Here is an 11,519-nt window from a genome sequence, read left to right as displayed (position 1 = left end):
ACTACAAAGGAGGAATCATTGGAATAAATTCTAACCATTAGAGGAACATATTTGGAGCTATTTCGATACTCAACAGGTAGAATGCCACAAAGGAATAGAAGGAGGGTACATCAGAATGACCTACGTTGATGTAACATTAGGGTGAAAGTAAAACCTAGCTACAAGGCTGAGCCATCGGGGAAGTTACAACCATCAGAATGAGGGAAAATGAGCTATGCTGATGCCTGATGGAGTGATCGGGGAGACCTATGCTGACCAAAAGGATGGGTGGTGCCAAGTGATTGAATCATCAGGAGGAGTCATGCCGACTAGTTGTTACAAAATCTAATTTTACTGAATCCACCCACCATTATTAAATACAGGCAACATATAGGTCTGTGCTTGCACGAAAAAAATATAGCATGATTTTGATTGAGTAAATTATCCTAATGTGTTTAATCTATATATGAAAGTTTGTATAAGGAATTTGCATAATAGATTGAAGTGAATAGAGAGATTGAAGCAAAACTAAACTGTAGAAAATTGAATTTCGAAAAGCTTGAAGGATTCAAATACAAAGGGTTCTAGTTCCAAAGGCAAGAGGAAGATCATAGAAGTTTTTGATTGATCAGATGAGCTCACGAGGAGCCAATTCCTAAATGTCTAAGGCTAATTTGCCTATTCATGACCAACTACAAGATGATTTTAATGAAATTGGTGATGTCTGGACCAGGGTTAGAGGTCACGAATTGTTCTTATATCATTACTCATGAAGGAGAAAGTTGACCCCAATCTAAAACCCATGGACGACTGAATTGGGTAAGCTAGTGGTCCTTAATGTCTTTGTAAATATTCAATTGTTGAAAACTCTGGCTAGGGCTTATAATTCCATGAAAAGATGTATCCAATTACCAAATGGCGATGCATTCATCCGTCTTTTAGTAGTTACCATTTATGAGGTTTTTGGTCTGGGTTTCAAATCTGATGTGCCTCTATCTTTTGAGAAGTTGGAAGAAGAATATACAAATATAGATACTGTATACAACAAGTGGAATTTGGCCATACATAAGGCTAAGAAAGGGAAGTTGATAAATGAAGATGGGCCCCCATTTGACATAAACATTTTCAGACAGTATTTGCAATATATGTACATGGCATGCAGTCAAGTGGGAGGATTTGAGGTTCCAGATGTGGCTCGAATAAAACCTTTAGTACTTGTTGCAGATACACAAATGCATGAGCCAAGACAATTTGATTATGCTGCCTATATTGTGGAAAAAATGCATGAGGGTTTCTTAAATCTTCAAAATAACCCTTGTAGACACTTAAAACTGTCATGTCTAATTAAATAAATATTTTTATTTATTTAATTATTTTAGCCTAATTCTTATATTAATTAAATAAATCTTTATTTATTTAATTAATTCATTTATCCTCTTCTAGCCTTATTTCTCATTTAAATAAATACACTTATTTATTTAAATTATCTTTTTCCTAAATTAAATAAATATCTTATTTATTTAATTGATCCCACTTCTTCTATTAATTAAATAAATCTTTATTTATTTAATTAATTCATTAGCTTTTTCTACTTATGACACATGCCATTCATCTCTTAATTCATACACTACCTACCCTCTTATTATTTTATTATTTTCTTTACCTACCCTCTAATCATAGCCGACCTCTTTTACACCTCTCAATCTTATCCCTCCATTTCTTATAGTGTCTTCTATATAAGGAGATGCTTCCTTCATTATCAAACCCTAACTATGCATCCTCACTACTTGATCAATTGACTACACTACGCTTTGCACTTTCATATGCGATCCTACTAGCAACCACATTTCCATTCTTTGTTGAGCTCTTGTGCACATATAAAATTTGAGAGCAAATATATCAAGCAAGATCAATGGAGATAGGAAGAATGGAGATCCAAACCCTATTGGACATGTGATGGTATAATCTTTGTGATTTCATTTGATTTGCATTGTCTTAGGTAATCTTCATATGTTATGGTGGATCTTTGTTGTTGTTAGGCTAAGGTTTTGTGGTTGAATTCATTTAGTCTTTCATCATTGTTGTTATCCATTTTCACCGTATACATTTTGTCACGCCCGGTGGGACCATTGTCCCTATTGCATTTAACATCCTTGTTGCAGAGTTTGTGTTTTTGAAGTTGCAGATCTGACATTTTTGACAGCATTTTGATATTTTCGCGTCTGCGTACTTTCGGATCGCATTTTTGGTTTTCTACTGTGTCTATGATATCTGGGATCATGTCTGCATCCCTAATAGTATTTTATTTTTATAGATTATGGAAATTGCATATGTGTTCCCTAATCACATCTGTGGGGTTTTCAGGCGCGTCTGTGTCTAGAAGCTGCGTCTGTGTTCTAGAACTGCATCTGTGTCTCATCTAAGTGCGTCTGCATCCAGAAGCTGCATTTGTAATTCTGATAACCATGTCTATGTACATTTGTTTCATTTTGGGTTTCATTGATTCAGTTTTTAGTCATTCAGATTTTTAGATCTGGTTTATTTTGAGCTAACATTTTCAGATCTAGCTAACAAAAGTGGTGCAGCTTGTCTTGGAAGCAAAATCATTTTGTTGAATGCCCCTATTTCACAAAGTCTTTTGGATCTAAAATTTACCTAACTTGTGTACTTGCAGGAAGGGGTGATTATTTCAAACAATCCAAACTACTAATAAATCTTTGTTGTAGGTCGTTGGTAAGGGTTTTTGCTTTTTAGTGTGTGCCTTGTTTTCATAGATTAGCAAATACTTCAATTGGTGCACTAAAATTGAATCATTGTCTTTTGTGTCTTGAGCAATAGGCTCTTTTGTTCAATCTTTAGAGGGCCTGTCTCCCCGTGTGGTCATTAGGACTACTAGTGAGGAGAGAATGACCCAAGTTGTAGCAAAAGAAAAGCCATCTTCTTCCAAACCACTATAAATAACTGTATTCATGGTAAAAACTATGAATAATGTGTGTTGATTAGTTCATACCGACACTATGTCTCCCCATAAACCCATTTGATCAAATTTATTTGATCATTTGTAGGGCATAACCCCTACTAGTTGGGAGCCTTCTGTATTTACAGAGCTGAAAGTGCTGCATGTATGGCCACACGAGCGGATGCCCTTACTAGCACCTTTTTGCTTTAGAAGCCAAAATCCTTCTAGTTGTTGGGGTAGGAGGTCAGACCTCTGGAGTGGCCCACACACATACGGTTCTTAGTAGAGATACAAAGTTCACCATAGGGAGTTTTCGTGGGGACTGATGCTTGGCTGCCCTAAGAAGTGAGTGCCGAGGGTGGAGCCAGTGGGGTCAAGCATCTAAGTATCCGCTCTGAATAGCATAGCCTCAGGGGAAACTCCATGTGGGATCAACAACTATTGTCTTGGCCAACCATAAGAATTGTGCTTGACTTATTTTGGAACAATCAAACATTCAAGACCAAACATCAAACATTGTGTCTTTTGTGTCTTCAATTGTATGCAAAACAATTTTACATCAAACAACACACTTGTCTTTGAGTCATTTTGGGAGTCTAAACACTTGCAAACATTGAGTCTTCATCAACATTGTGTCCTCTTGTCACAAAAAATAGTCAAACATTCAGATTTGGTCACAACAAAGCAACTTCACAGATTTGAAAAAATTGCACAAAGTTTATAGAAACACATCTGTGTCTGACAGCACCACGTCTATGTCATATAACCACATTTGTGTCTGGCAGAAACACATCTGTGTCTTTTGAGCAACATTGCAGCATCTCAGAAATGCGTCTGTGTCATTTAAGCATGTTTGTATTTGACAGAATAGTGTCTGTGTCATTTAAGCGCGTCTGTGAAGTATACAGGCACGTATGTTTTCAAGATTGAAAACTTTCATAATTTAGCAAATAAGAATAGTTAGTTTCAGACTTATTGAGCTTCCTAGGTTATCTCTCTCTGGTTTTCATCTAGCATTCAACTTGTCCTTGGGTCTCACAAAGTCCATCATTGCTTTACACCTTGCATTACACTCACATTTGTCTAAAATTGAGTCAAAAAGGTCACTTTCTTGTCCTCATCATACTTTGTCAACATACTACATACAACAACACTTTGCTAAGTGGTCCCTCATCAAGGTCTATCACCTTTGGGTCTCATTTGGTCTTACTTAGAGTCAAGGTCAACTTACCTCATCAAGAGAAACAATCATCTCTTTGGAAGTCACACCTACTCTACTACATTCATACTTAGTCTTACACTTTGGACATTGCAAGTACACCTCAGATTCATTTACATTCCATCCAAACTCTTGGTCTTCCATACTCTTTCCATTTTCATCTAGTCTCGCACATCATGGTCAAGACCTAGTTCATGGTTGAAACCCATTCCCAAAAATCTAGGAGAGAAGCTAAAGAGGCTCAAGAGTCCGCAAACATGAGTTCTTATGAGTATGACAATGATGTCTTTTTCAATTCTGATCATACTACATTACCTGACATAGATGCCTATAGAAACATTCCAAATGTTGAGAACATGGACACTACAAAAAACAATGACACACACAATGACAATATGGACAACTTCTCCGTACATTCAGCAGAAGTGGAAGACACCATTATGAATCCTCATTTCAATCGATTGGTTGAGGAAATAATGAGGAGAGATAGACAGTACTTTCTACAAGTGATGGCACAAAGTGGAACCAAGATCCCTCATGATTTTGACATGTCTCAAATAATGGAAAATCGACCTTTGCAACAAACTCAGTCTAACATGGATTAAAGGAGGCCTAATAGTGGAGGCAATAGAGGACCACATCTTGTGCTTGAATCACCATCATCTTTGTTTCAAAAACCAGAGGTCCCATAAACACATGGTCAAGCATATGATACTCACCTTTGCAGACCATTATAGAGGTCTTATGCAGAAAAATATGCTTAATCACATACCAATGCTAAAGATCAACCACCAAAGCAATTGGATATTCAAAGGCATGCTCAAAATTTGGACACAAGGAAACCTCGTGTCAAATTTTGGGGCAACACACTAGAACAAACTCATGACATGCCTATAGAGTATGGTATACATGGACATAACAGATATTCCATTCCTCATCATGACTCTATACCAAGTGGTCCATATACGTAGCATCACTTAGACCTCCTCCATATGAGCATGTGTATGATCAATATCATCCATATATGCAACATGCTCCTCCTCCAATTGATGCCTCAAGCATGGGGTATGGTCCAAGAAGTCGGTCTCCACCGAAGAACAATTTGGAGCAACAAATTAGGGACTTACAAAAGAAAATGGAGGACATAAACACACCGAAGCCAACTTACACAATGAGAGATAGACATATCAACATAGAGATAGCCAACATAGAGACAGACATATCAGTCACCACTTTGTGCAACACCAAGCAAAAAGATGGAGAGTCTTTTTCATCATTTTTACATGGATGGAGAAATCTAGCCAACAGATGCTCTTGTGAAATTCCACAAAAACAAATGGTAGAAATGTTCACCCAAAATGTTAACAAAGACATTGGCTATGATCTAAGGAAAGCTTGTTTGTCCACCTTCAAGGACATCATTGACAAAGGCTTAGCGATAGAAAAGGTCCTAATTGAGTAAGGAGTCATCAAGATATTCAAAGAAAACAAAGAGGAATTTAAAGGAAAAGACAAGCCAAGATTTTGGAATAAAAACAAGAACACAGTCAATGATGGTGTTGTTGATGCCAATACAGTTTGACCCAAAATCATTTTTTCAGGATCAAACTCTACAAACAATCAAGTGAATACTCAAACAACTTCCAGATCACATCAGTATACCATGTGAAAAGTATGGCAAAGGGTTCAAGATCCTACAAAAATTTGGTTATGATGGCAAAAGCCCTCTTGGCTTAAGAAAGGAAGGCATAATTGAGCCTTTACAACCTGAATTGACATTCCAAAAGGAATGCTCGAAGGGACTTGGTTTCGTGACTTCCAAGGTCCATACTCAAAGGACAGAAGAAGCATTACAAATCAAAGCTACCAAAATTCAACAAGAGAATCGCTATTCCATAGACTCCAATGAATGGGAATGGGGTTCAGACAAATCCTCCAATGACTACAAACTCACCGAGATGTTCAGAGAGCTAGACGATCCCATAGAAGAAGAGGAATTTTATGAAAATTTCAAAGTTGGTCAAGAAACAACCCCAAAGGATCCCATACAGTCCTTGCCTCTAGGTCCTAGGTTGAAATCACATAGAATGAGAACACCTGTCCCAGAATGCGCTACTAGTGATGATAATTTGGATTCGTTCATGATCAAGACTGATGAGGAGAGTGCCAATGATGACCTTGATAACTACCTCGACATACTTGAATATAACCACATCTTCACTCTTAGTCCCACTAACTTTGAAGAAATCAAAGGCCTTCCCCTTGTTCACCACCAACTTATTGACTGGGACCATGAAGGACCTGCACAGTTTGACACATTCCAAAATGATGAAGCTTTTATTGACTATCTTGGCATACGAGATGATCTTCCCCCTGGGGACCATAAAGTGAGATACACTATAGAACTCAATAGTGTGGCATATTTTGGTGAGGGTGTCGGGCCTTCTAGTCGCAAAAAAATATATAGTTAGAGACAAATCAAGGGTCTTATGGCAAAAACCACGCTGTGGTGTTGTCTGACCCCAAAAAAGTAAAAAGAAAGGACGTATCTGAGGGAAAAAACCTCTCTGAGGCACCCGAAGATGGAAGGCTCGACATTCTCCCAGCATCATATGAGGAAAAGTCATCCATGTTGGTAGAGGAGACTATCAAAACAAACATTGGCATAGAAGAAGTTCCACACAACATATTCCTAGCTCAATCTTTGACAAAGTCAGAAAGGTCAAAATTCATAAGTTTCTTTCACGGAATGACAAATCAATTTTGCATGGTTATACGTTGATATGCCTGGATTGGATCCAGATTTGGTAATGCACCATTTGGCAGTTAAACCAGGGGCAAAACTAGTGAAACAGAAATTAAGAAAGATGCATCCACAAGTCGCATTATTAGTCAAAGTAGAGCTTGAGAAATTATTGGATGTCGGATTCATATACCCAATTGATTATCCCGAATGGATCTCCAACTTAGTGCCTGTTAGTAAACCAGATCGTAGTATCAGAATATGTATAGATTTCAGAGACATCAACAAAGCTTGTCCTAAGGAACATTTTCCATTACCAAATATTGACCTTATCATCGAGTTCATAGCAGGTCATGCAATGTTATCTTTGATGGATGGATTCTCTAGTTACAATCAAATAAAAATCGCATCTGAGGATTAGCACAAAACAACATTCACTTGTCCTTGGGGAACTTTTTGTTGGAATGTCATGCCCTTTGGGCTAAAAAATGCAGGTGCTACATATCAAAGAGCCATGACTACTATTTTTCATGATCTCATGCATGTAACTGTGGAAGATTATGTTGACAACCTCTTGGGTAAATCAATAGATAGAGATACACATTTGGACATACTTTCAGTTGTCTTTGATCGGTTGGAAAAGTATAAAGTAAGATTAAACCCCAAGAAATGTGTCTTTGGAGTAACCTCCAGGAAGCTTCTGGGATTCATTGTATCAAAAAGAGGAATTGAAGCCGATCCAACAAAAGTCAAGGCCATCCTAGAGATGCAACCACCATGAAATATTAGTCAACTTCGATCTTTGCAAGGGAGACTCCAGTCCATACGAAGATTCATAGCACAACTTGTAGATAAGTGTAATCATTTTCAGCACTTGCTACATAAAAACATCAAATTCAAATGGGATGATAACTATCAACAGGCTTTCCAGATACTCAAAGATTATCTTCTAAATCCACAAATTTTGATGCCACCAGTTCTAGATCAACCTCTATTACTATACATATTAGCTACTTCAACAGCACTGGGGGCACTCTTAGCACAACAAGTTGCTGAGGGCAAAGAAAAGGCAGTATACTATATCAGTTGCACATTGGTGGGATATGATCTAAACTACACACCAATTGAGCATGCATGTCTCACTGTGGTCTTTGCTTCACAGAAATTATGACATTACATGCTAACTCATAAAACTAAGTTGGTTGCCAGGATCAATCCATTGAAATACCTTCTCAATAAAGCAACACTTATTGGGCAACTAGCCAAGTGGGTGATGATCCTGAGTGAATTCAACATCGAGTATGTGGATAGAAAAGCAATAAAAGGACAAGCTATCACAGATCAGTTAGTAGATGCTCCCATGATAGATGATGTTCCTCTAATTTCAGAATTTCTAGATGAATCCATTTTAACAATGTCACATGCAAAGCCATGGCAACTATACTTTGACGGTTCATACACATAGCATGGAGTAGGAGCTGGTATCCTCTTCATAACTCCTCAAGGGGATTCTATACCAAAATCATAGAGATTATCATTTCCCTACACTAATAACATAGTGGAATATGAGGCATTAACAATTGGATTACGGATTGTAGTTTAGTGGAAGATCCAGGAACTTTCTATCTTTGGGGACTCTCAACTCGTGATTCATCAAGCAACTGATGACTACCAAACAAAGGATGAGAAATTAATGCCTTACAAAATAATGGTGGATGACCTAAAACAACATTTCACAAAGTTAGACTTTGAGTAGATACCAAGAGAGCAGAATTGAGCTGTAGATGCCATGGCTACAATTGCTTCACTGATCAATCTACCTATGAGTTCTTGGTGGATAACCTTTTGGTTCCCTCATATGAAATCACTCCTACTGAGATGATATGTGTTGTTGGTCCTGAGTCCTAGTTATACGGTTCCATTTTTGCATACCTTCATGACAATATCCTACCTCCTGATCTATCCAATAACCAACGTCGCACTTTCATTCACCAATCTTCTCAATACATCATTTTAGCCGATATCCTATATCTTTGAGGTCTAGATGGCACTCTTCTTAGATGTTTAGAAAGTGACGAGGCTCAGATTGCATTACGTGAAGTACATGAAAGGATATGTGGTCCACATTCTAGTGGTCCTACCTTAGCCAAGAAACTCATCAGGACTAGATATTACTGGCCCAATATGGAAAAAGATTCATATCAGTTTGTTAAGAAATGTAAACAGTGTCACCTTCATGGAGACCTCATTCATGTGCTAGCACAAGAACTTCAACCAATTGTGACTCCTTGGCCCTTTTATCAGTGGGGACTCGATCTCATAGGCAAGATTCACCCTCCATCTTCCAATGGTCATAAATTCATCATCACTGCCACAGAGTATTTCACAAAATGGATTGAAGTCGTACCTCTCATGCAAGTCACTGGAAAACAAATTGATACCTTCATTCTCAACTATATCATTTGTCGATACAGTATTCCTATTTCCATCATCACTGATAATGGGCGTCCCTTCTAAAACTAGGATGTTCATGAACTCTATGACCATTTTCATATTACTCATCATTTCTCCACACCATATTACCCCCAAGGTAACAGTCAAGCTGAGGCATCTAATAAAACAATCCTTAAAATCTTAAAAAAGACAGTCGACGATGCTGGCCGTAATTGGCATATCCAACTTAATACCATGCTTTGGGCCTACCACACAAGCGTCCGCACACCTACAAGAGCTACACCCTATTCACTTGTCTACGAAATTGAATCTATCTTGCCTATTGAGGTCGAGTTACCCTCTTTACAAGTTTCTTTGCAAAACATTATCAGTGATGAAGACTATAGGGTCTCTCACTTACAAGAACTTGAACTATTGGATGATCGAAGACAAACTGCTTTTAATCATCTCAAGGCTTATCAACAACAAATGAGCCACAACTACAATCATAAAGTCAAGCCTCGCACATTTGAGGTAGGTGACTTGGTTCTCAAAGAAAATCCTAAAAATCAGCTAGACAGAGAGAAGAAGGGCAAGTTCGAAAGAAACTAGCTTGGTCCTTACATCATCACAGCGGCATATGGATCTGGTGCATAGCAAATCTTAACCATAGAGGGTGAACCTTTGGAGGATCCTATCAACAACATTCACCTTCACAGGTTTTACACATAGCTCTTAAGAGTATCCCAATTCAAAAATACAAAAAAATCAACAAATTCAAAAAAGACAAAAAAATCATAAAAATATTAAAAAATCGTTACTTGGTGAAAACCTGGCAAACAGGCACACATTTCGTCCAATGATGAAAACCACTTCAGTGGCACCTTGGGCAAGCACCATGGTGAAAACTAGGTCACCGGCGCCATGTGTAGTGACATTGCTCCTCCCTCCTTCAGGATTCACTTTCATCCTTTCACTTTGTGCACACTCACATCCTATCCATTCATAATAAACTTACCCATTCCCATCATGGCTTGTTATTGATCTTCCCAAGATTGGTTAGCCATTCATAATAAACCTCCCTTTTCATCCCTTTCCATTCATAATAAATCAGCTCTTATATGTGGCTAAAGCAAATCCTATGTCTTGTAATGGGTATGGAATTGAGAACATCACATGTTTCGAGGAGTATAGTTTCTTCCAGTTTTCTTCAGTCTATACGCACACAATCCGCAATAAAGTTTTGTCTTCTCTACAATAAAGTATCAATTTCATGGATTTAGTTAGTTTCAGATGAGACACAGTAGTAACAATGGGCTTCAACAAATCAAATCTTTCAATAGACTCAGACAACATTATGGTTTAGTGCTATCTATCATTTTGTGAAAGTAAACATTGTGACCACAATCAAATAAGACTTATACAAGTGACAAGAGACACTAAACTTGAGGAGTATAGCGGATGTTGGTGTCGATTCTTGGTTTTCTTTTGATTTTATCTTTTGGTGACATGTCTTTTAGCTTTTCCAGGATGTCTCTGACTAGAGATTCTATCTCCAGGATGTCTTTGACTAGAAAGGCGAGGATGGGGTATTGTCACCTATTTTTCTTTGCTATCTGGGGATTGTCTCTTAGTAAGGCTATGACTTGTCCAAGGATATGAGGACACTAAGAGTCTAGTGTGAACTAGGGCATTCCTTGTTTGTGACTATCTTATCTCCATGCAAACAGGTACAATGACTTTCTAGGTCGAACATATGCCTCGATTGTCATAACCTTCTTGCCATAATAAAGCTCAATGATGATAACGCACAAGAAGCTCTTTCACTTTCATATCTTCTATCTTCCATCCCCTTTCTTGATTGACTTCCATCATCCTTCTTGAGTCTATATAGCCTATTATGACATGACTGAGTATAATGACACTCCAAAAACATTTGCATCTCATGTAGTTGCACCTGCATTATCACATATTAAACATTTCATACATACATATAGATATCATAATCACATCACATCCTGCACACAACACATATTAGCACATTTTACATCCTCATCATATTCATTTTCATTTCATACATTCACATTTTCATTGGCATAACATATAAAACATAAAACAATAAAAAATATTGCATTTCATTATGTACATATTTGCATCCATATCATAAGCATCATAAAACATATAGA

Source organism: Cryptomeria japonica, chromosome 7, assembly GCF_030272615.1.
Source record: "Cryptomeria japonica chromosome 7, Sugi_1.0, whole genome shotgun sequence".
NCBI classification, from domain to species: Eukaryota; Viridiplantae; Streptophyta; class Pinopsida; order Cupressales; family Cupressaceae; genus Cryptomeria; species Cryptomeria japonica.
Note: the sequence above shows the minus strand (reverse complement) of the source record.